Below are 25931 nucleotides of genomic sequence, written 5' to 3'. Positions count from 1 at the left end.
GAGACAGAATCTGGAGAACCACACAAATAAAATACTACAAAGTGCTAAATGGGACATAGTCAATGAACTAGATTAAATGAAAGAGCTCAGATCAATGAGAAGTCGTTACAGAGAGAAAAAATGTGACTTATTAAACGTAAAACTTTATAAGCATCAGAGATATCTACAACGAATCACACTGGTTTGGTAAGTAATGAATGATCTATAAAGAATGATATAAAACAAAGTCCTATGTTGACTTAGCCGAAATATTGCTTAGTGTCATCTTACATGTCTTAGACTCCATAATTCCATAAAATAAAATTTTAGCAAGGGAGGGAAACTGTTTTTTACAGAGAAGTCATCTTAAAGAAGTCTGCTGTTAAATTTGACTTTGAAAGATGGAGATGAAAAAAGAAGTGATGATGACAGAATTTCAAGTAGAATTCCAAGTGCAAAGGGGAGTAGAAATAATAGACACTGATGGGACAGATAGTGAAAAAGACCTACCTCCCTAACACGAAGAGTAACTTGGGGGTGCAGGGGAGGGGTGCTGGGGGTGGTGTGATGGGAACTGGGTAGGAAGTAACCAAATAAAAGTAACCAAAATCAGCAGAAAGGAGGAAAACTCCCAAAAGGCACGATCGAGAGGTATTTTCACTGATTCAGCTGTAGGGAAAGGGGGTTGAGCATGTTAGATGAAAGGTGAATCCGGAGACAACTGGAGTTTGGGACTGAGCTGTGTGGGAATAGAAATCTGGTTTTCACTATTAACTGTGACCTTAGGCAAACTTCTTGACCTCCCTTTAGCTCAGTATCCCTATAGTAGGATTGTTTTAAAAGATGAAAGAGTTAATTCATGGAAAGCGCTGGGAAAAGAGTCTAGCACATAGTGAATAGACAATAAATGTTAGCTATGGCTGTTATTACAATACAATTATTAACCAATATGTTTCAATTCATGTCTTTTTGGTATAAAAATTATGGTAAAGGAAAGGAGAGATGATTTATATGGCACACTTTTCTAACTAACTGCTCCAAAGTGGTATTAACTTCCTTAGGATGTAGGGATTTATTATTATTATTATTATTATTTAAGGTATTTATGTATAGGGAAATTATAATGTTGGGAGGAGTTTTCTGCATTGAATAGGAAGTTGGATCACATGCCTCTTATTTCCCTTCTCATTCTAAAATGCTGGAGCTCTAACTGAATAACAGTGAATCTAGTAAGTTAATAAGGAATCCATATTTTTATTCATTGGAGAGAAATGAAGTTTAGATAATAATTTACCTTAACTCTGTAATGATGAAGTAGTATACTATTATGAATGTAACCTCTAGGAAAAGACAGATTCAAATCAGGTGGTATCATATAATTCTCTATGTAAGCTTGGGCAAGGGGTTCCAAAGGTACAAACTTCCAGTTATAAGATAAATAAGTCATGGAGATGTAATGTACAGCATGGTGACTATAGTAAATACTGTATTGCATATTGCAAAGTTGCTAAGCTAGTAGATCTTAAAAGTCCCCATCACAAGAAAAAAAATTTTGTAACTACATATGGGGGATGGATATTAACTACTTAGATGATGATCTGTTAAGAATAACCTAAAATAATGATGATCATTTTGTAATATACACAAATATTGAATCATAGGGTTATATATTTGAAACTAATAGAATATGGCAACACTACCTCAGTGAAAAATAAATAAAAGCATACTCAATACAAAGACAATATCTACACATTATAAAAGCATATTTAACAAAAAATTATAAAAAGAAATCAAACAGTTAGCTGATTGACTCAAACAGAACAGTTTCGGAGTATGTGAACCGTAAGGGACTTTCAAGTGATGTGTCATTCAATCTAATTTCTGTTACTTGGATTTGCTGTGGCTACTGACATCGGCTCTCATCAACTGCATTTACAGTTTCTACTGGGGAACTTAAATTACACTGCATATTTGGTATTAAGGTCCAACATCCCCTCTCAACCCCCAAAACTATACCATACCACACATCAGAGAAATCTTTGTGGCAGTGGATAAAGCATGCTAAATATTGGCATTTTCACTACAGGGAAAAAAATCAATGGCATTGTACTATTTATCAAATTAGACAAGATTATGCAGTAGTTTCTCAGGTTGAAAAGAACAATCTGAAGTTTACAGACACATGTGTCACTACTGCCTCACTGTTTCTAAGCCAAACTGAACTACAGCATTTCTTGGCACCTATGCTCATGCTGTCTCAATTCTCTCCTCATTTCCACCATTCAAGGCCCAACTCAAATACCATCTTAGCTCTACATTTTTGGATTCACACTTTTTCTCCACAGCCTTCCCCGCTTTCATCCTCTGTCTATGAAATCTCTTCCTTTTTGATACATGAAATGTAACAGAGAACATCAGGTATATAAGATGGTGGGGGTGGGGGAAGGATATAAAACAAGGGGAGTGGTATAAATATGTCAGTATATTCCAGAAATATCTGTAACCTTTGACTATGGAGTCTCCAAATTTTGCATTAAGCTTTTTAGTAGTGAACAAAGGGGAAATGCACATATGTCATTAGATAAAAATAAACCAACTACCCAGGGGCAGCATAATTGATAAGAGCAAGACACTTCTCCCTAGAAGTCTCACGGAGCACATACTGTAGGTTGCAGTGAAACATTTATGTAACAAAGTTCTTGGTAGGCATAAGTTTTATGGGGCTCTTTCTAATAACTGCTCTCAGTCAGGACCAAGGACACCACACTAAACACAGGTCATAAAAGCTGCTTGCTTGAGGTCACTAGAAGGCATCCAGGAACATACATACTTCTTTGCATCTCTGGCTTTTATAGATTTCAGAGCATCTCTAAAGAATTGCATATCCCTCAAACTATGTTCTTTAAATGCTGTGTATTGCCATTGGGTTTTCGCAAGATATTGTGGGGCAACAAATTTGAGACTGTTGTCTCTGAAAGGAAGTGGAGTTCAGGTACTCTGTATGACCAACATGAAATCAAATGCCTATGATTAAACTAGTGGCAAGCCAACCACCTTAAGAAGACTGGCACTCCCAGCACAGAGAGTGCCCAGATGCAAAGAACTCAGAAGAGAGCTATTAACCTTCACATTTTGCCTCTCACCAGAGGGACTGATGTACTTTTACCATCCTTATCCCCACCTACATCCCAGGACTTTCTAATATTTTTGAGGCTCAGGATCCCATTTTATTTACTCTCATGTCCTCTGCAAAAGCCAGCATCATGCTTGACACATTAATAGTATAAATGCTACAAAGAGATGTCCCCCTGCTTCCTACTTTTCCATCCGACTCTTGACACAACTTGACAGAATATTAGAGTGGATAAATAGGTGGCAGGCAAACCCAAAATGCATTTGCCATCAACAGACGGTATGCATCATCCATTGCCTCCAAAATGTCCCATAAAGAAATTATTAAAATGGAGGTGAACCAATATAGGATGTGTTGAACATTATTTCCATCCATTTTGAGTAACTGTGTTCAAGGAGAACTGAACCAGATGGTTAAAATCAAGAAAATAGATAAAAACCCTAGTTAATGAACATCTTGGAGATAACTATGCAAGTATTTAGTATATGTTTAATTAAAACAAGCTTGCTGAGCAATATTTATGTATACCATTTCTACTTTCTCTGGACTATTTCAAACTATAGATTCCTCAAAAAGATTTTAAATCAAATTTCACCTCTGCTCACATTCCTGCACACTTGTACTTTCTCGCAGTTATGCAGCCTTAATCTTGGATTTAGATCATAACTCCAAGAGTTATTAGGTTGGAAAACAGCTTCTGGGCAAGTGATGCTATTCAAAAAAGTTTCTATACTAGAAATAATAGTTGGATTACTTCTGCCTCATATATAGTCTTGAGGTCTGATTTTTAATGTAATTGGGTCTTCTGACATGAGTGTTCCTTGCTTTTAAGCAGCAATACTCTTCAAACAAAAGGGAGCAATCAGAGGATATATAAAAAATAAACACAATGGTTTGATAATAAATGTGGAAGTAACAATTAGCTATAACCTTTCCCTTCTGTTTGGTTTACTCCATTCTTCTGTATTCCAATGGCATTAAATGAATACTTTGATATTTGCTACTTAAGGATCTATCAATGTCTTGAGTTCTATTAAGTCCCTATAAGTGCCACTCTTCTAAAATCACTAATCCTAATGTATAATTATTTTAAATACGTCATCTTCTGTTGCAACGTTATTCTTATTCCTAAAATTTAAATATTTGTTTATGCATTCTATCACCACAGATAAAGTTTAAAAATAGAATAAATGATCATACACCAAAATTCACTTATCTAAGTATTCATCTGAGGTGTAGTGGGCAATGTAAGAACATAGAATTCATTTTATAAAAGAGTTTCTTTAAATCCAAAAAGGTGAGTTCATTTGAAAAATCAAATATATTTTACTTTATTTTAATAAGCTGCTCCATCATCTGAATAATTTTATTGTAATAATCACTTTTTTATTGAGGGCATTTTGTTCTAAAAGGGGGAAATGCAGAACTTTAAAAAAAAATCAAACTGTGGATACATCTGTGAGTTCAGAGACATGAATTATGTTTTACAACAATGAGGTAACTGCTTCATTTGTTTAAAGTGACTACAGAAATGCTAGAAGAATGTAATGCTGGTTTTCCAAAGGTAAACATCTTAATAAGGAATGATATCTATTGCTCATTCTACAGGACCCAGAATTTATTTTCAAAATATTCAAAAAATCTTGTTCATGGGGTACTGTTGTCAATGACAATGGGAACTAGTGGAATTCAAATGAAGGCAGAAGTTAGCACAAGAAAAATTCCCCTTTGACCTGAGATAGGTCAGCTGTGAAGCAGCTCTCAACCCCACTCCATCACTGCGATTTTCTGCATAAACCCTGGTTACCCTTGTTGGCAGTGTTATAGAGTATTATCCTAGCCATGCAGACTTTAGTTGAATATTAAACATTTTGAAAAACATTTTTGCCCTCTGGATTTTTTTGAATTAAAAAATTAGAACAAAAAATTTAGATATGTTTATATAGCCATCAATGTATATGGAAAATGCTACCATTAGAGAAACCGTATGTGGATTCCTAATGCAATGTGTATCAAAATTCCAATGTCATTTTTAACAGAAATAGAAAAAAATATCCTAAAATGTGTATAGAACCACAAAAGAACCCAAATAGCCAAAGCAATCCTGGGAAAGAAGAACAAAGCTGAAGGTATCATACACCACAATTTCAAACTATACTAACAAAGCTATCACACAGACCAATGGAACAGAACTGAGAGCCCAGAAATAAATCTTTGTATATAAGGTCAACTAATACGTGACAAGGGAGCCAAGAATATTCAATGAAGAAAGGATTGTCTCTTCAATAACTGGTGTTGGAAAAACTGGATAGCCACATGCAGAAGAATAAAATTTGACCCCTATCTTATACCACCCACAAAAATAACTCATAATTTAAAAAGATTTGAACTTAAAACCTGAAACCATAAAACTCCTGGAAGAAAACATAGAGGAAAAGTTCTTCGATGTATGGATTACTACATCTGTATACATAGCTTAAAAAATAATGTGTTTTTTCTTTTTTAAAATGAAAATAATATATTTATTAAAGAAAGGTAATACAATACAATCAAAATGCAAACATTTTTAATAAGCAGCCCATAATCTTGTAGTCTAGGCTTTTGGCATTTTATATTCTGCCAGTATTTTTATACTGTGCATTGATACTTCCGTGTGTGTATGTGTGCACACCCACAGATCCATTCAACAAATATTTCTTCAATGTTTACAAAGACCCAGATTCTGGTTTCCTGTGCCACTACAACATGGTTTTTAAATGAAATTAACATTCCATCACACACTTTTTTTTAACACAGACCTGTTTTTTTAATATATTGATTATTTTCAATTTTGTGTTATTATAAACAGTACAAGGATAAATAAATAAAATGTTAGGCAACTTCCTAGAAGCATAAGCACCAACACTAACAGATTTTAATGTACACTGTGTAAAATTAATCTGCAGTGCAGTAATATAATTGACTCTACCAGCCTTAGTAAATGAGAGGCCTCATCTCACTGCAATCTCATCTGCATTGGTTATCGTGGCATTTTTAATCCTTGCCAATCTGCAAAATGAACTAGGATCTCACAATTAATTTGTATCTCTTACATTATTATAAAAATCAAACATTTTATATATTTAATCTCCATTTGATTTCCTCCTATTAATTAAATGTTGAAATTATTTCTCTACCTTTCGATTAATTTGTAAGCAGTTTACATTGTAATTACGTATGTTGAACAGTAAATTGCCAATAGTCAACAGTTTTAACAAAAAATGGCAATTTATATCATTTAACCTAACAAGTTGCAAATAGATTTCTCAGTCCTTCATTTGTTTGCTGGTCTTATTAAAATGCAAAGAAGCTTTTATATTTATATGATCCAGCCTAGCAACAATTTTCTTTTGTGATTTCTGCCTTTCATGTAATGCTTAAAAATAACTTCTAGCCCTTCCCCTAGTTATATGTTCATCAACTGTCTCTTAATAGACTTATCATTTTTTTATTAAGAATGTAAATCTTTAATCCTTCTAGAATTTATATTAGCAAAGGTATAGAAATTAAGTTTAGTAATTTTCTAACTACTTAGAAAATTGTCCTAAAACCATTCCTTTCACACAGATTCGAAATGCCTAACGTAACACTCGTATCAAAAAGCTTTACCATGTTAAGAGGGAATGAAATTCCCTAATTACAGGTCAAACATCATGTTTATGCTATGTTATATTATGATATGTTATGTCAGGTCATGTAATATTATAAAACACCAATTAGTCACTAATAATTGTAAGTTGTTCTTTACAAAAATTATATTAGAGATGCATAGATTCATCCATTATCTAAGAAAATAAAAAACACGATGGTTCATAATTACCTTAAAAATTAAGAAATGTTTATTACATTTTATAATGAATCTCAGGAGTTCAATTGCACTGATTTATGTAAAATGTATTTTCCTTTACAGAATGTGACTGTGGGTAAGACTTCTTCCATTGAGAAGATGTATAACCTAATTATGCAAAAAGTTCTATGGAGACAGTTTGGGTTCAAGGTTTTTCCTCAAATTAAATTATTATTGTTAGAATTGCTTCTTTGCTGCTTAGTAGTCTAAAGAAAGACACAAAAATAAACAATTGCTTGCTCACATGCATCATTTTAAAGATTTCTGGTCAACAGGTCATGCATAATTTTATTTGGAAGAAAAAGTCCTCTTAATTACAAGCAATCGCTGAACAAGAACAATGCTCAAGCAGATGTTACTAAATTATTAAGATATATTCTCATCCAACTTTTGAAAAGTAATAAAACTCTAATTTTCCTCTAACTTTTGAATGATTCTCACTCATCATTCCTTATCAATCAAGAAGCTGGAAGCCACAGCTAAAGGAATTCTACCCAGACCATAATTTCCTGCCAGGTTAGCACTTTAGGATGGCTTCAAGTGGATCAGCCCTGGCTATTCAAGCAGCAATCTCCTCTTCCAGAATCTTGTACAATGGAGCATCTCTACAGGACTGCGTGAGGTACTTTTGATGCACACTTTAAAATGAACTTTGCAATTCAACTGGTGCTAACCAAATTCCCCAGCGCATTTGTACATACACTTGAAACCCCCAGAAAAATAAGCTCAATGACTTCATACTAAACTATTCAGATAGGTATTAGATATCTGTAGGTGTAGCGTGAAGTCAAGTACAATCAGGCATTTAAACAAATAATTTTGAGCTGAGGAAAAAAATTAAGAGTACAGTGCCATTTGATTTAAAGATGCCTCAAGCATGCTTCTTATGATGTTTTTACTTAAAATGTTTAATTAATGAGGGAACTAACCTGAAAATATATCAAACAAGGAGTCTTATTCAAGAAGTTGAGGTATGCCAATAAAATATGATCTCCGATGACGTATAAAGGGTTATGAAAAAGGATGACATATCGAACTTTTGTACTGTCCAGGAAATATATGATCACATAGGAATTATTAATTAAGAAAGATAGGATTCAGAGCAAAGAGTGACTTTCAGGCATCAATTCTACCACAGGTTGCTACAGAGCCAGAGATGTAGTTTTGAAGCATGGGCAGTTAGCTGAACATGTAAGGTAGTATCATAAACCCTGTATTGATAAAACTAAAAATCAGTGCTTTTTTTTAAAATAATAACCAGGGTTTTGATTTCAGAGGGTCATTGGATTTTGCCATGGCCTTTCAGCCTTGTTAGTTACTATGTGTTTAGAATAATGCACATTTTTAACCACAGGTGGCAGACCTTTTTAAATCAACTACAATCATATTCAGTATTTTGTTTTGGTGGAGTCTTTTTCCCCCCCGCTTAAACTGCCACCCACATTAAAATGTAAGAGTGCTGTTCAGAGTTCTCATTAATGTTGCACAATTTAGATGATAGATTTGTCAACAAAGTGGCTCATTCTCAAAGGCCAGTGAACCCTGTCGGGATAAATGCCTTAAAAATTGTATATTGCATAGTAATCTTTAATTATAAAGAACTCACTTGACAATCTACAATACATTGGGATTATTTTGCTTTTTCAAGCAATAAAGAGTTTTACCTTCTGGATTATGGTGACTAAGGAAAAAGGTGATTGGATTTGATAAATAAAGCAAAGAGCCTGCTCATTAGCAAGTAAAAGAGAAAGGTGACCAAAGGCGTGTACAAATAACAACCATTTAGGATCTTAAATTATTAACTGGCTAAATGGTTAAAGGAAATAACTATAAATGCAGTTACACTTTAAAAGAATGTCTGCACAGAAAGAGATAAGAAAAACAAAAATAACTGCCACCATTGGTATTACTAACCACCACCCTCAATTTACCTCCACAAAATCTTAGATTTACAATACCTCGTTAAAGTACTTCTTTTTGTTGTGTTATTTTTGGTCAGTGCAATATAAAATCTGATATTCAACTAGACTTTCTGTGGGTATTGTTGATATGTGCAAAGGATATTTTAACACAGCACTGTGTTTCAAAATATATGTAAATAAAATGTTCGTAATTTTATCCTTCTCAAAACATTTTGCTTCTATTCAATCTAACGACAATGCCTGATATCTTTTATTACACTTCTTAGAAAAAGAGTACAGGAAAGAATAAACACTTATTTTACTACCCTATTTTCATTTCCGATGTGGAAAATTCTTTATTAGCATTTTAAATTATTTTACCTAATTTTGAAAAACGTATCAGTTTAACATACATTATTTGCAACTGTATTTCTCTCTCCTGAAACATAATAGATCACTAAAGAAAGAAGTAAAACCTATAATAACTATTTGTTGTATTATTTTAACACTTATTTATGATGAATATATGAACACACTATGCACAGTTTAGCAAAGGGTAAGAAAGCACGCACGCACACACACACACACAACCACCACTCAGGTAACCACCTTGCCTTAGAAGTGCTTCCTGACCCAAACTCCCCCTGCTCAGTTCAGCCTCCTTCCTCATTTAGAGAAGCAGGCCTCTCACTCACTCACATACTCATATTTCTTCCTTTTCTTCATAGTTCTACCATCTACAATGCACCTTTGAACAGTATAACTGCTTGGAATCATGTATTATTTCTTTGATCCCCTCCACACACTCAATATTAATTAGATAACTAAAATGCTTCCATTTTCACCATTTCATATTTTATTGTATAAAACTATTCCACAATTTTCAATCCTGTTGATGACAATTAAATTGTTTACAATTCTTGGCAAATGCGTTTCTCTTGTGAACATTCTTTTACATGTCTCTTGCTACACCTGTGCACATATTTCCCTGGGATACACATCTAGGATTGTTATACTTGAGCAGGGACTATAAATTTCAACTTTACTTGGTTACTGTATCCAAAAGTGGCTGTTCAAGTTTATACCCTGATCAGTACTGTCTGAGTATTGCCGCTGTTCTCCCTCCATCCATGCAATGCTTTGACCCACAAGCCATCTGAGTTTTCCCCATTCTATAGCATGTGTAGTGGAATCTCATTTTAAATCTAATTTGTATTTCCTTGACTATTACTGAGATGGAGCACTTTTTCGTGTTTGGATATTTGGACATATTATAGGACATTTATATTTCTTCTGCCCATTTTTCTATTATATTGTGTAAATGTTTACATTGATTTGTAGTTTTTAAAAACCTACCTGGAAACCACCTTTGAGAATGATGTTTTGCAAATTCATATCTTTTCACTCTTTTTATTTTGCTTTCTGATAAGCAGTAAAATTATGTAGTCCTTAAGGTAAATGATGAGCTGTGGGTAATGTAAATTAAAATTTTAAAAATATACCATGCCAGTGGGATTGTTAATGGGGGAGGAGTCTCTGTACTTGAGGGAGGAGCAGGTCCTACGTGGGAAATCTCTGTACCTTCTGCTTATACTACTGTGAAACTAAAACTGCTCTGAAAAATGAAGTCTATTTTAAAAAATAATGTAGGATGCATGCTTTTTTCTTTAATCAAAGGAATCCTTCTCTACTCCCAGGTCATAAAGTTATTTTCTTAGATTCTCTGTCAGAAGAATATAAAAGAAACTCTTAAAGGAGATTCTCTTCAAGGAGATATTCTTATTATTTTGCCTCTTACATTTAGCTTTTTGACCAACTGAAGGTGATTTTGTGTGTGTGGTGTGAGGCAGGGATACAATTTCATTTTTTTCCCAAATTCAATTTTCCCTGTATCATATATGAAAAAGTCTGTTGTTTCTCTATTGCTTTGAAGTACCACCTTTATTAAAAATAAAGTGTCTATATCTGCACGAGTCTGTTTCTAAGCTCTCTACTCTCTCAGTTGTCTACCCATTTACCCCTGCAGCAGTACCACTTTATAAATTAATAGAGCTTTATAGTATCAGCAGGTACTCCTACCCATTCGTCCTTTATCAAGAATGTCTTGACTATTTTGTCTTTCCATTTTAGATCAACTTGTCATATTAAAAATTATTCAAACAAATACCAAAGAAACAAAAAACAAAACAACGAGTTGGCATTTTTGATTGTGGCTACATTGTACTTACAAGTCAATGTGGGAGTAAGGGACATTTCTCCAATACTGGATCTTTCAATCCATGAACATGGTATACTTCATCACTTATTTCAGCCTTGAAAATATTTCATAAAGTTTTATAAATTTTCCCATAAATATACTGTATATCTTTTATTGGTAGATACTAGGTAGAAACTGATGCTGATATACATAAATACAGTTGATTTCTATATATTGTATTGCACACATCAATTTTGCTAAATACTCTTATTAACTCATATCATATGCCAGTAATGATAGTTGGTTGTTTACTTTTTGATTCTAATAACTTTATTTCATTATCTTGCTTTACTGTACTGGCTAGGATTTCCATACACAAAAAAAGCTAAACAGCTATAAAAGCTAAATTTCTTGTTCTTGATCACAGAAGGAAAGCTTTCAAAATTTCACTTTCATAATCTTTGTTTGCTGTAGGTATTTTATATAACATTAAAGAAGTTCTTCCCTGTTTTTAGTTTTCTAAGAACGTTTAAAAGTTGGAATAGATGTTGAATTTTGTTAAATGCTTTTTCTTCACTAATTGAAATGATCAGATAATTCTTTCCTTTAATCTGCACTACATTGGTTGATTTTTTAACATGTCACCAAAACTTGAATTTCTGGAATGAATCAATTTGGTCATAATTAATGATCCTTTTTATACATTGCTGAATTTGTTTTTTTAATGGTAAGTTGAGAGGTTTTCCATTTATATTTATGAGAGGAATTGTAAATGTCCTTTTTATACTATTCTTGTTAGGTCTGGTATCAAGGTTGTATGATCCTTATAAAATAAGCTGGAGAATACTGTCTCTTCTATTTTTTGAAAATAACTTATGTAAGATCAGATGTATTTCTTCCTTGAATTTGCCTGTGAAGCCATCTTGATGTGGGATTTTTTTGTAGAAATATTTTTGATTTCCAAAGTACACTGCCTTAATAATAGTCAGGTTCTCCTTTTATTTTAGGGGGTAAATTTTGCAAAGTTCCTTTTTTTAGGAATTTCACTATTCATCCAGCTTTTCATATCTACATAAAGTTTATAATATTCATTATTGGCTATTTAGTATCTGCACATCTGTTGTGATGTCACCTTTGTCATTCCTGATATTAGTTATTTGCCCCTTGTCATTTGCTTGGTCTCAATAGAGGACTGGAAAACTTATGTATCTTTTACAGCAATGAATTTTTGGCTTTCTTACTCCTCTCCATCATAGGATTATTTCAGAGTTCATTAATTTTGCTCTTACTTTAATTCATTCCTTCCTTTTACTGCTTTGAGTTTATTTTGTGGTTCTTTTTGAGATTTACTCTTGGCTTATTAGTGTTCACTTCTTTTTTCCTAATACATTTATTTAAGGTGTAAATTTTACAGCAAATATTATAGGCAATCTACAATTGTTACATGTAAGGTGTTCATTTTTGTTTAGTCTAAAATATTTATCATTGCTGTTATGATTTCTTTTTAATTTTGAAACTTTTTCTAGCTATACATTATTTTTCATTTGCAGCTTAATTTCACTATGGTATGAATCTAATTATTTGAAAATAATTAAGACCTAATTTATAACTCAGCATATGGTTATTTTTGTAACTGTTCCATGTGTTCTTCAAAATAATGCGAATTTTACAATTGTATGCAAGGTTCTATATATGCCTCTGAGGTCAAGTTTCTTAATCTTGTCTTTCAACTCTACATCATTACTGATTTTTTTCTATTTTATTCAATCAGTTACTAAGTGAAGTTGAGTTAATATCTACTGCTATTGTGGATTTGTTTACCCCTCCTTGCTGTTGTGTCAACTTTTCCTTATTATATTTTGAGGTTATGTTATTAAAGGCCTTTAGGCTTAAAATTATTCTATATTCCTATGAACTGAAACTTTAATCATTTACAAAGTGACTCTATGTCCAATAATAGTTTGAGCTTTAAAGTCCATTTTTTTAAATCAGTGTAGTTACACCAGGGTCCACGTTGTATTTGTGTGATGTAATATTTTCCATTATTATTTATATTTTATACATGAGGAACCAGTGGTTGAGGAACATACCACCAGTAGGTAGGCATAAGTGGTACAGTCAGGAACTGAACCTAAATAGTGTGTTTCTGAAGTCTATGCCTCTCAATATAATGCTTCTCTTTCTCCTATAAATTCTAAAGGGTGAAGTCATTTTAGCTTCAGAGGGAAAAAAATGCTCTCCCTCTAATTTCTGCAAAGGATTTCTCACAGATTTGCTTCCAAATTGTGAGTTTTCATTAGCTTTGAGTTGAACTCTCACTTCTTTAATATTCTAAGGTAGCACAGTATATTTCAAATACTTTTAAAGAAAAATAGAAAACTTTTAAATCCAGAACTGCAGTATGCAACCTGCAAGAAAGAAAAGTCTTTATAATTTTGCTTTGTGCCTCTGAAATAGGCATGATTACCAGCACCCATCAGATGCTGTCCCATGCCACCAAACTGAAGCACAGTATCTCCATCTGCCCTAACCTAAGAGGGGCAGTCAGGGTGCAATACAATCAAAATTTCTAAGTGACTGGCTGGCTTTTCTGACAAGAAAAGCTTATTGCAACCCAACTTCAAGAAAAATTATCAAAAAATATAGGTGGAAAGCTGTTTCATCTCTGCATAGATACATATAGTATTTTAAACTGGGGGTACTAAACAACTTATGTAAACCTTTGGAATCCCATACTTCTATATTTCTCTAATTTTAATATTAAATTATATTTACTATAAAAAAGAAGTGTAAAGAACAGACCCATAGACCAAAGGAACAGACTAGAGAGCCCAGATAGAAACCCAAGCATATATGTCAATTAACATATGATAAAGGAGCAATGGATATACAGTGGGGAAATGACAGCCTCTTCAACAGTTGGTGTTGGCAAAATTGGACAGCTACATCCAAGAGAATGAAACTGGATTATTGTCTAACCCCATACACAAAAGTAAACTCAAAATGGATCAAAGACCTGAATGTAAGTCATGAAACCATAATACTCTTAGAAGAAAACATAGGCAAAAATCTCTTGAATATAACACGAGCAACTTTTTCCTGAACATATCTCCTCAGGCAAGGGAAACAACATAAAAAATAAACAAATGGGACTACATCGCACTAAAAAGCTTCTGTACAGCAAAGGACAGCATCAGCAAAACAAAAAGGGTATCCTACTGTATGGGAGAATATATTTGGAAATGACATATCTGACAAGGGGTTAACATCCAAAATATATAAAGAACTCACATGCCTCAACAACCAAAAAGCAAATAACCCTATTAAAAAAATGAGCAGAGGATATGAACAGACACTTCTTCAAAGAAGAAATTCAGATGGCCAACAGGCACATGAAAAGATGTTCCACATCACTAATCATCAGGGAAATGCTAAAACCACATGAGATATCAGGTCACACCAGTTAGGATGCCAACATAGAAAAGACTAGGAACAACAAATGCTGGCGAGGATATGGAGAAAGGGAAACCCTCCTACACTGTTGGTGGGAATGTAAGCTAGTTCAAGCATTGTGGAAAGCAATATGGAGGTTCCTCAAAAAACTCAAAATAGAAATACCATTTGACTCAGAAATTCCACTCTTAGGAATTTACCCTAAGAATGCAGCACCCCAGTTTCAAAAAGACATATGCACCCCTATGTTTATCACAGCACTATTTACAGTAACCAAGAAATGGAAGCAACCTAAGTGTCCATCAGTAGATGAATAAAGATGTGGTACATATACACAATGGAATATTATTTAGCCATAAAAAGAAAACAAACAAATCCTGCCATTTGCAACAACATGGATGGAGCCAGAGGGAATTATGCTCAGTGAAATAAGCCAGGCAGAGAAAGACAAGTACCAAATGATTTCACTCATATGTGGAGTATAAGAACAAAGCAAAACTGAAGGAACAAAACAGTAGCAGACTCACAGAACCCAAGAATGAACTAACAGTTGCCAAAGGAAAAGGGACTGCAGGGGGTCGGGGGAGGTGGGTGGGAAGGGAGGGAGGGATAAGGGGAATAAGTGGGCATTATGATTAGCACACATAATGTAGGGGAGGCACGGGGACGGCAGTACAGCACAGAGAAGACAATAGTGACTCTATAGCATCTTACTACGCTGATGGACAGTGACTGTACTGGGGTATGTGGTGGAGACTTGATAATGGGGGGAATGTAGTAACCACAATGTTCTTCATATAATTATATATTAATGATACCAAAATAAAAAATAATAAATAAATAAATTTTAAAAACTTTTTAAAAAAGAAGTATAAACCTATGAAGAAAATTAAAATCATTCATGATTCCATGAACCAGAGCTAATTATATCTGATGTATTTATTTTCCACCATTTTTTTCTGTTAATTATTTAGGCATTTGTAATATATATATATATATATATATATATACATGAATATGTGTGCACATGTGTGTATATATGTAAACACAAATTTGGAGATAACACGGTATCTTTAGTGTGGATTCTGATTTGTTTCCTTTAACACTGCATCATGCATAATTTCATGTGTCTTTAAATTTATTTTAATATTTTACTGACTGTATAATATGAATATACTCAAATTTATCCAACTGCTGCTCTAATGCTGGACAATTCAATTGCAAATTCTCTCCATTATAAGTATGCAAAATGAACATATTTACATAAATTTTGGCACCTTCTTTCATTATTTTACTAAGCTAGATTCTTGGAATGAAACTGCCAGATAATGTTAGCTGGGCTCTAATATCTAGTCTCTTACTCTTCAGCTATAACTTTCCCAAATCCATCTTCCATATTAAAAACTACATTTTCCAGCCTCTTTTTAAGTGTAGCATGGCCATGTGACTGTGTTCTAGTCAATGGAATGTAAGTGGAAGGGTGTGTACACCTTTCAGAAAATGTCCTTAAAAGTGGAGAGTATGATATGCTCCAGGTAGTATTTCCTTCCTTCTGCTAGAGTATGGACATGACTGCTGGAATACCAATACTGGAGATTCTAAACACTAGGTAAAAGACATGTGCTCAAAGGGACAGAGCACAGGATGAAGAATCTGCATCCTGAAACCACCCATCCATCTCTGAGCTGCCTATACAGACTTCACATAAGAGAAACATAAAGCACAACATAGGGAATATAATGAACAATATTGTAGTATCGTTATATGATGAAAGATGGTAACTGCATTTATCATGGTGAGCATTGGTAATGTAAGTACTGTTGAATCACTATGTTGTACACCTGAAACCAAGATAGTCCTATATATCAACTATATCACAATTTAAAATAAAAGAGTAATATGAAGTTCTATCTTTTTAAAAGTATTTGGGATTACTTGCACCAAATCTTTTCCAGACTAGTAGAGAGGAAGTGTGGCATAGAGCACTTAGGACACATTTAAGGCTCTTCACAGAGATGGCCAAAACATTTCCTGGAAAGTTGAATAAATGTAACCTTTCCCCAGTATTACTGAAAGCACCCACCTCCCCGCATTCTTACTACAACACTATCATGCCAAACTACTTTTTACTAGTTACATCGTAAGTGGGGCAAAACCTTTTCTTTTATTATTAGTGTGTTGTATTAGAACTGCATCCCTCATTATTTGTTTTTTATCTTATTATCTTTTAAATTAAGATGCTAGTACCTTTCTTATAATAACAGCTCTTTATATGTAATAGTTTTCCAAATTTACTAGAAGTAGTCCCACTTTTTCATTTGCCTTTTAATTTTACTTATACTGGTGTTTTTACTTATAAAACTATAGAAACTTCATATCTGCAATAATTCATTTGTGACTTACACAACTTATGTTAGCATAAAAGTCCATTTCTCAGAATGCTTTCTTCCATATTGCTTCTTTTGTGAATATATGAACTGCTTTTCATGAATATTTTAACACTATTATTTAGGGTTTTAACAATTAATTTTTAAATAAGAGAACAACTACCATTGATTCTCAGGTTTTTCACAAATCTACTTGTATCTTGAATTCCGGAAACAGGAGTCATAAAACTTTAAGAGTGGATTAGATAATAAATTAGTTTTACTTCACTAGGCAAGAACACTTATTCATTACTCTTTTTAGGAATAAACAGAAAGAGAAGTCCTTTTCCATATTATTAGTGACAAAGTTCTGTACGACAAGATTCTTTACATTTTCTGCAGTATCCCACATGATAGCTGGTCAACCATGGGATTAAAAAGGATTTTTAACTCTAGGTCTGTGGTCAAACTTGCAGTTCCTGTTCCCAATGGTGTAACTTTTTTTTGAAAAGACAAACAAGCACTTCAAAAAATGCACACACAGATAGATGCCGACTACATTTTTCTGCCAAGCAAATTGGAAAATATCTGCTTGGCTTCAGCAAAATTGCATTTTTGTATGTGTTAAAAAACACCCTGGAATACTTAATAGCCTATGGAAATTTCTGTAAAATGTGTGACCTACCCATTGTGACCCAAAATATTTCCTTTACAGTGACAACAAAAAAATAGCAACAAATGCTTTCTAAAAAACATTTTTCCATGGAAGAAAAAAGGCTTTCACAACTTCAAGAAGAGTGTATCTCATTAAGAAAAACTAAAAGAAATGTTGCTATCATCTGCCAGTTTAGAGACGTTACCTTCATAATGAGTTTCAAAATTATAATTACAAATCCAGCTGTCATCTGAACATAAAAGATTATATACTACAGGGGTATTTACATATGTAATGTACTTTACTTAAAAATTAAAAATAAGAGAAGGCAAATAAACTTCCACTTCTAGGAAATAGCAGCAAATGCAGTAATGGATTTTTCAAAGGTGTGCATTATGTGTTTTATGAATATACCTTTTTCTTACCCAGGACTGTGCCAAAATTCTCTGTTCAGCTTTCAAAATCTTGTAAAAGGATTCAAACAGGAATGGTGTCATCAGCAAGAGCAATGCTAGAAGCAAATAAAGGAGACTATTAATAGACTAGTAGAGAGGAGCTGTTATTATAAGAAATATATATATAAGAAATATATTATAAGAAATATAATATAAAGAGCTGTTATTATAAGAAAGGTACTAGCATCTTAATTTAAAAGATAATAAGATAAAAAACAAATAATGAGGGATGCAGTTCTAATACAACACACTAATAATAAAATATATTAATATTTTTAGTAATATTTAGCAAATTTCCTATATTTAGTAAATATACCAGCATGGGACTTTTGGAAGCACAAGATGTGTAAAGTTTTCAAAATACATTTATACAGATGTTTATAAAACTGTATATAAATACATATGCAAATATAATAAAGTTACTGCTTATGGAAAAAAAGGCATTAATGTGATACTATAATGAATTCATCAAGAAACGTACATGCATATAACGTACATGCATATATACATAGGTGTTAATCCCATCAAAAGTTAATCATTTTGTCTAAATTTCACAAAAACATCCTGCAGATGCTCTCAAAGAGGCAATATTAAAGTAGGTTCTTATTTCATGGAAGGAGTTATGAGAGATCTTCAGGCATCTCAAAGGTCCTTTCCTAGATCCCATTCAAATACATGACAGCAACAGTTAACACAATTATTCAGTGGGAGTCATTTGACTATCTCTGCATTCTCATTCCCTGCCTGTATCTCCATGATCGCACTGCCTGGCTCAATTTCACAATTACTGTTCTGGACATTTTCATGAGTAAATAAAAATCTGGCTTTGTTTCCAGGGTCCCCAGGTTGGCCAGAAATGGCCCCTGGCAATCAGCTGACATTCTCAAGTTTCAGGCTTCTGAGAGCAAGGAACCCCAAAGGGTGGTAGCCACCACTCCGATGCCAGCTCAGTCTCCTCACTACCAGTTCAATAATGCTTCAGTGCACCTTCATATTACACCATTGATTAGACATCTTTGGTCATGGGGTTTATGGTATTTGAGTAGTTTTATTGCCATACTGATCTATCTGGAGCATGACTGGTAGGGAGTGATTTTACTTCATTGCACTATCAGATGTTGTGCTAATAAGCACAGAAATACAAAAGGATTGACAAGAAGACTCCACTTTATTTCATCCGTTCACTAATTATGCCACTGGACAGTATTCAAACTGAGAAAGGTTATTCAAAAATTTTAAACATCAGAACTTAGGCTGCTGCTGTAAAATAAAGGTTGTCTATACCTAAGTCTGCCAATTAGGAAAATCATTTGTTTATTTTCATTAAACATTTTACTACAAAAATGTATTCCAATTTTTTTTTTTCAGTTCAGTGAAATGTTACCTGACCAAATGCAAAAAGACTTTTTTGCCCACATCCTATATGTGGGCAACACAGAAATACACAGGTGGTGATTTTACCCACAAGAGGGAGCCTGTATTTTTATACTTTTGTCACAGAACTTGAAGAACTTTAATTAAAATATGAAATTCTAAAAATATGTGTAGACACCACAATATTCACGTCAGGTCAAGTTTTAAGAGAGTCAGAGTTCAGGTGGCACATTTTTCTTCAACTATACCATATCAGTATGTCAGAGATTGGAAATACAACCGGAATTTTTAAAAATTTCCTACCCGTATTATAATTTTTTTTTAAAGATATAACTGCCAAAGCAGCCTAAGAGAAAAATTCTTTTTAGGAGTAATAAATATTAGTTGGGTGAAACTGACTAGAATTATTGAGCGCTCTGCACATGAATTTTATTTCATGGAAATGAAACTGTATTTCAAGTTATCCTTTTATCACAAAAGAGGCTTGTATAAACCAATAATTTTCTATGAATTTATGGAACAGGAAACACCCTATTTTAAAAATTACTGTGATGGCCATTCTCACTAATACCACTTAGAATTCATCTATGAAAGGGTAGAACTGGCATGACTCCATGAACTTTCCTGTTTTAAAGTTGAGAAAAAGATACTTTTTTCCTTTAAAAAATCTAAGTTTGTTTCCTTCATATCCTACACTCTCTAAACAATGTCTTAAATCACTAAAACTCTATGTAAATGTGCTCTAAGCTTTTATAAAAATAAAATACATTCATCAACTTAAAAACTACCTTACAGAAAATAATTTTGGCAGCTCTTACCATCCCAGCGTGATCTGTCCTATCACATTCAGAGACACAGCAATACTCCAGCTGAAATTTTGTTTTGTGATCCTTCATAAAGTGCAGGGAAGACAGATGGTAACTGTCCCTTTCCCCCCAGAATCCTCTTTTCACTACCTGATGATATTACAAATAGGGGCAGGGAGCCGAGGAAGAAGGGGTAAATCACTGCTGCCCTTCCTTCCGGAATTCCAACCTACCCATTAAATCTTTTTTTTTTTCTCGCACTAGGGACTGTGAATCTAACGGACCTAAGACCAATACCTTATAAATGACATAAAAAATATATTTATTTTACGCACTGATGTACCCTAGTGTCGGAATCCTACTTTACACCCTCTACTTTGCAGAGGAACATCAGACCCATTTCTGCCAGTAAAAGGTTACTCAGTCTCTCTGGTGACAGGCTGCAGAATGTGCTGTCCCACTGAAGTGCAGCACAAGGGAAAGACTGGTGGCCTCGAGCCCACTGTGCTGGAAACTTCAAACCTGGTGCGGTGCACTTGTGTTAAGAAACCAAAGTTAACTCCCAAGGGCTACACCACGTTCCAAGGTGGGTTTACAGGTCTCTGCTTCATTATGTTTTTTCACGACTTACATAAAATTTTGAATGTATCAAATGTTACACAATAATGTGGAAAAACACAAACACAACTTCATTTTGTTAATTCTGTAATGATTGGAAAAGCTGGATAAAAATTCCCAAAAGGAAGAAATGCACACTAACACATAGGAGAAAATCATAGCTAAATAACCGTAGTGTTGAGATCACACCACATTAAACCAGTCACAGGCAAGCTCCAGGGAGAGAGGGCATTTCCTCTGTCAGGGATCACAGTAAAATAACCAGGAAAGATACAATGACTATCTATTGGTTTTATATTAAGAAAATAAGCTGATGAGAAGGTTTTGTATTTACAGAATATTCTTTAATCCAAAGGAACCACATATTACTTCAAAAGCTAGTCTTATTAGGTAGAAACTATTGCGCTTTATTTGAAATAAAAACACCTCAGTTTATAACCTATTGGTAAAACTTTATTTGAGAATATCTTCTCTTGCCTTTAATATTCTTAAGACATCAAACTGAGGGCAACCCTGTAAAATAAAATGATACCTGCCATGCAAGGGTGAAAGTATGGCCAATAAAAGAAGAACAAGAGAAAGAAAGATAAAAACTAAAGGAAGACCTATTTTCCTAGAAAAATATCATTTGACTAACTTTTTGTTTCAATGGGTACCAATCAAAGTAGTCAGAGAAAAATGAATAGGAAAAGTAACTTTAAAACAGGTACTTTTTGAGCAAATTCTAGCAACAGGTCAGCATTAAAGCTCCTGTTCAGTTTTACTAGCTTAAAATCCATATAGTCATAAAATTACTAATGAAAAAAGAAAAAAAAGCTGTTGTTCTTTATTCCATTTGCCAACCAGAGCCATTTATCCCCTATTAGATAAAGTATAATAGACTCCACCGAAAGGGTCACTGGCCTTCCATTTAATGATATTGCCAACCCCAATCTGCATTTTCCCGGCAATGTCCCTCAACACAGAATAAATGGCTGATCTCTTCACAATAACAGCTGATTTCTATTTATTAAGCTAAAAAGGTCACCATTTTCTACGGCTGGGCCGCCCTGCACTATTGATAATTTTATGCATAAACAAATGGCAAATTTGTGCCACATAAATATGCATTAGCAATTACTTTTTCCTCGGGCAACGCTCACCGCATGCAAATGTGTACCTCGAAGGGCCTGGTAGCTTTTGTTTTAGCCCTTGAACAGTGAAACAAAAGAGCACAATAAACAATTTTAAAATTGCCAGTCAATAAGCAATGTAAATGCAAAGGTAAATGGCAAGAAACTTGCTCAGAAACAAACAACAAAAAGTGTGGTTGCAGGGGACGGTGGAAGAATTTTCTTTCTTATATTATTTCATTTCTTTCTCTTTCATAATGAAAAGGCTAAAGTACTCTTGACACAGAACAGCTAACTAGGCTGGTGCTAAAGCAGATGCCAGATGGGGAAAGTAGAAAATACACACATGTTGAATAAACACACACATACATACCCAAAAAAGAGGTATGGGAAAAACCGTGCTCCTACTTGATTTCAAATGCATCACCTGCTCAAATGTCTTATTTTCAATATCAGAGATGAAAGAACTTTAAAACTGGAAGGATCTGAAGGAATACATACCCAAACGTTAATTCTACTGCATTTGGCCCTGGTGTTTTCTAGTATCATCTTCCTCAAAGGGAATATACATGATCAATAAGTAGGATATTTGTAGGAACATGAAGGAAAGGAATAAATGATGAATATACAAATAAGAGATAAAAAGAATCTCAGAAAACATCTAGATACCCAGATGTTTAGGATCAAAAGCCCTTATTCTCAGAACAATTCAAGGGTAGTATCAGACAGAGGATCAAGGTCTAAGGCAAATAGGGTAAGAAACCCTATGGGGAAAAACATTACTAATTTAACATGAAAAACAAATGATAACTTAAGAAAAAGTTGATATTTTTCATCAAAAAAACTTTAATAAGAGATTTTTTAATTTTTTTAGTGCTATCTACCTACCATGGACCATTCTACCATTCTAAGCACTTCACACTTAGACCCATTAGACTTGATCTTCACAGAAACCTCAACAGGTTGGTACTTTTCATAGCACACAGGCACAGGAATGTTAGGAAACTTGACCAGTTATTTAAGGTAGTGCTAGATCTGGGCTTTGACACAGTCTGCTACCAAAAATTGCAAGCTTCACCACTGCCTAATACTGCCATCTACTCCTTAAAATCCATCCATTTTGACCTGATTGAAGTATCTCTTCCTTAATGTGTAAATGGCTATGTATTTGTATAAGAAGGTCAAATGGTATTTTAAAATTTTTACTTGAGGACTTATGTAAGTTTCTTTAACCACATTAAAATATCTTCACTGCTGTAAAATATACAAATATTAATTTGTATATTAGTATGAATGTACATGAATACATGTACACTGAAAACATGCAATAGCCTTAATAATCGTTTGAGAACGGAAACATCCTTTGTAATCCCCATCTTGATCTTACTATAATGAATATTTGCAAGAAAGTAGTAAAGACAAAGGTATAAAATATCCTTGGCCTAAATGCAAATAGTCAAACCTGAAAATCTAACACCAGATTGTAGCTCTGTCCTGCTCACAGCCAAGATATTCTTCCTGGGGACCTCTCAGAATCCTGATATGGATACTAAAAGTCAACCTTCTTTGGTAAAAGTTTAGTAATACCAGTGTGGGAAGATCAGAGCTGTTGCAAGCATGTGGAGTGCCTTTATGTGAAAAACACATAAAAACTGTTACCTGCACAACCATCCAGGGTGGCCCTGGAAGAGATTATAGTTTTCTTGCTAGGGAAAGTGTTATTTCTAGCATTAAACTCCACTTCCTTTAAAGATTTTTGAGAACCCACCTATTCATACACAATCAGTACAAATGGATTCCATTATGATTATAATATCTTATATGTTAATATGAATGATTATATAGCTAGCATACCCTCATTTTGCCATGTTTTAACTTTCAGGATCTAGGCAAGGTAAGCAATTCAAACTAAAACCATAAATAATCCAACTGACCTAAAGTGTGTCTGAAATGTATACATACTTGTATGGTCTACTATGTAGAATGCATGTAAATGGAAGTGCACAGGAAGTGTGTAAAACTTTTGATGGGTTATATGGACACTGCAGTGTCCAAGGCTCCATGTGCAGAGGTCGGGTCAAATAATCACATTGTGTGTCCCCAATCCCATTTTTAGAGCCACAAAATTAGGCTTAGATAAAGGGTAACTTTGAGGGGTTCAGAAAGTCCTAGAGAACAAGAGAAAGTTCTGGCTAGGAATTCGTGCACATAGCCTGAGGAGAGTCATTGCCTGGATGAGGAGCGCCAGCTTCTTTGCCTTAGCTCCTTTCTTCGCCTGGCTCCTGCCCTGCTGACCCCTGACCCTTATGGGCAGTCGGCTTCCAGGTGCTGGGAAGGTTCAGCTGCTGGGAAGAGACTAGGGCAAGGTCTAAGGAGACGCCATGGTACACGTTCATTTTTTAAATAATTTTCTATAGACAATCAGGTCAATGGTTTATTGATACCCTATTTTTTTTTAATTGACTGGTCTTAATCTATGGGCCAATGAAGGAGCAACACAGACCCACCATGGCTCGTGGAAATTCTACCCCAGTGCCTACCATTCATGGGAATCTGCCAAGTCTGTTTCAAAGAGGTAGCCTAATCTGCCATGAAAATACATTTCTCCAGTGCTATATGACAGAGACTAGTTAACCAAGCTTATGTCTGCTATTTGAAATTCTCACTATTTCTCTGCTTCGCTGGCTGTCTCAGCAGGAGCTCCACCTTCACGTGGCCTCACCTACAGTTAGACAAGCCACCATGGGTCCAGCTCCCATCCAGAGACCCCGGCAACCCCACCGCCTCCCTTTGTCTCTCAGCATAAGGGCAGTAATAACTTCTTGTTGTTTCTGACCTCTAGGTTGTCCTTTTACAATTTATTATTGTCAATGTGTAATAAGTTTCCAACATTACATACTCCTTTTTAAAGTAATCACAGTGGCTTCTGTCTTCCTGCTTGGACCTTGAACATATAGAGTACTTATTTTATTTTAGTTTTTATCACCTACTGGCAGAATCAGTATTTACCCTTTATTCATAGCTCTCTTGAAGCAGGTCAGGGCCACCTAAAGTACAGGGACTTTCCAACAGCATGCAGGTCCACTGTCTGCTATGCCTGAAGAATGGTCCCCTATTTATAATACTCACTATGTGTTCATGTACCAGACTATCTATTCCTATCCTCTAACTTCTGTCAATGGCTTATTGATACCCTAGTTTTTTTAATTGACTGGTCTTAGTCTATGGGCCAATGAAGGAGCAACACAGACCCACCATGGCTCGTGGAAATTCTACCCCAGTGCCTACCATTCATGGGAATCTGCTAAGACTGTTTCAAGGAGGTAGCTTAATCTGCCATGAAAATACATTTTTCCAGTGCTATATGACAGAGACTAGTTAACCAAGTTTATGTCTCAGACAAGACATGTTTAACATATAGGCATTTGTTTATTCATAACAAAACATGACCTTCTGACGTTAGGAATGAACACATGCACCCCCATAAAAATGACGGATGTTAGATGGCTCTTACAAAATTACATTTTGAAAAATTATGGGACTATGAATCAAACATATAGATTAAATTTCCCTGAAACAGACATGTGCTTAATAATTAATGGGAAAGAATACAAATAATATTTATGATTCTGTATTACCCAAAACACTTGAATAATTATGCACTAATCATATAGCTAGATGAAGACATACTTCTCAAATTCGACCTCAAATCTAGGAGGAAATTTTGAAATATGAAAAGATCTTAAAACTGAAATGATAGATTTAAACCAACCAGCTTAACTTACTTTGATATAAAGTCTTATTATAAAAATATCAAGACAAAAAGATCTGCTTTAACAATAGTTCACAAGACTGTAATTTTTAATGGCAGCAATAATAATACAAAGAACAAGATGTAGCATTGGAAAAATGAGAATACAGTTAATAATTGTAGTGTCTAAATCAAAGTTAGGTAAAACCAATGTGTGACAGTAAAACAATATTTCAAGTAATCAT

The 25931-nt window shown here is 34.2% G+C and overlaps 1 protein-coding gene across 15 annotated transcripts in view; it reads right to left on the bottom strand.

Moving 5' to 3' along the window:
* Positions 1 to 25931, bottom strand: part of SOX5 (SRY-box transcription factor 5) — a 938132-nt gene that overhangs the window by 671556 nt on the left and 240645 nt on the right. For 12 of the 15 annotated variants that reach the window (XM_073222259.1, XM_073222254.1, XM_073222264.1 and 9 more), the window contains one exon: positions 17996 to 18081. The gene's annotated coding sequence lies outside the window, so the exon portion shown is untranslated. Of the gene's footprint in view, positions 1 to 17984; positions 18082 to 25931 lie in introns of all 15 variants that reach the window. The other 3 variants (XM_073222260.1, XM_073222256.1, XM_073222266.1) reach the window with 1 other exon arrangement.

This window comes from Manis javanica, chromosome 15 (genome assembly GCF_040802235.1).
Source record: "Manis javanica isolate MJ-LG chromosome 15, MJ_LKY, whole genome shotgun sequence".
Taxonomy (NCBI): Eukaryota; Metazoa; Chordata; class Mammalia; order Pholidota; family Manidae; genus Manis; species Manis javanica.
Note: the sequence above shows the minus strand (reverse complement) of the source record. Positions and strands in the feature narration are given on the sequence as shown.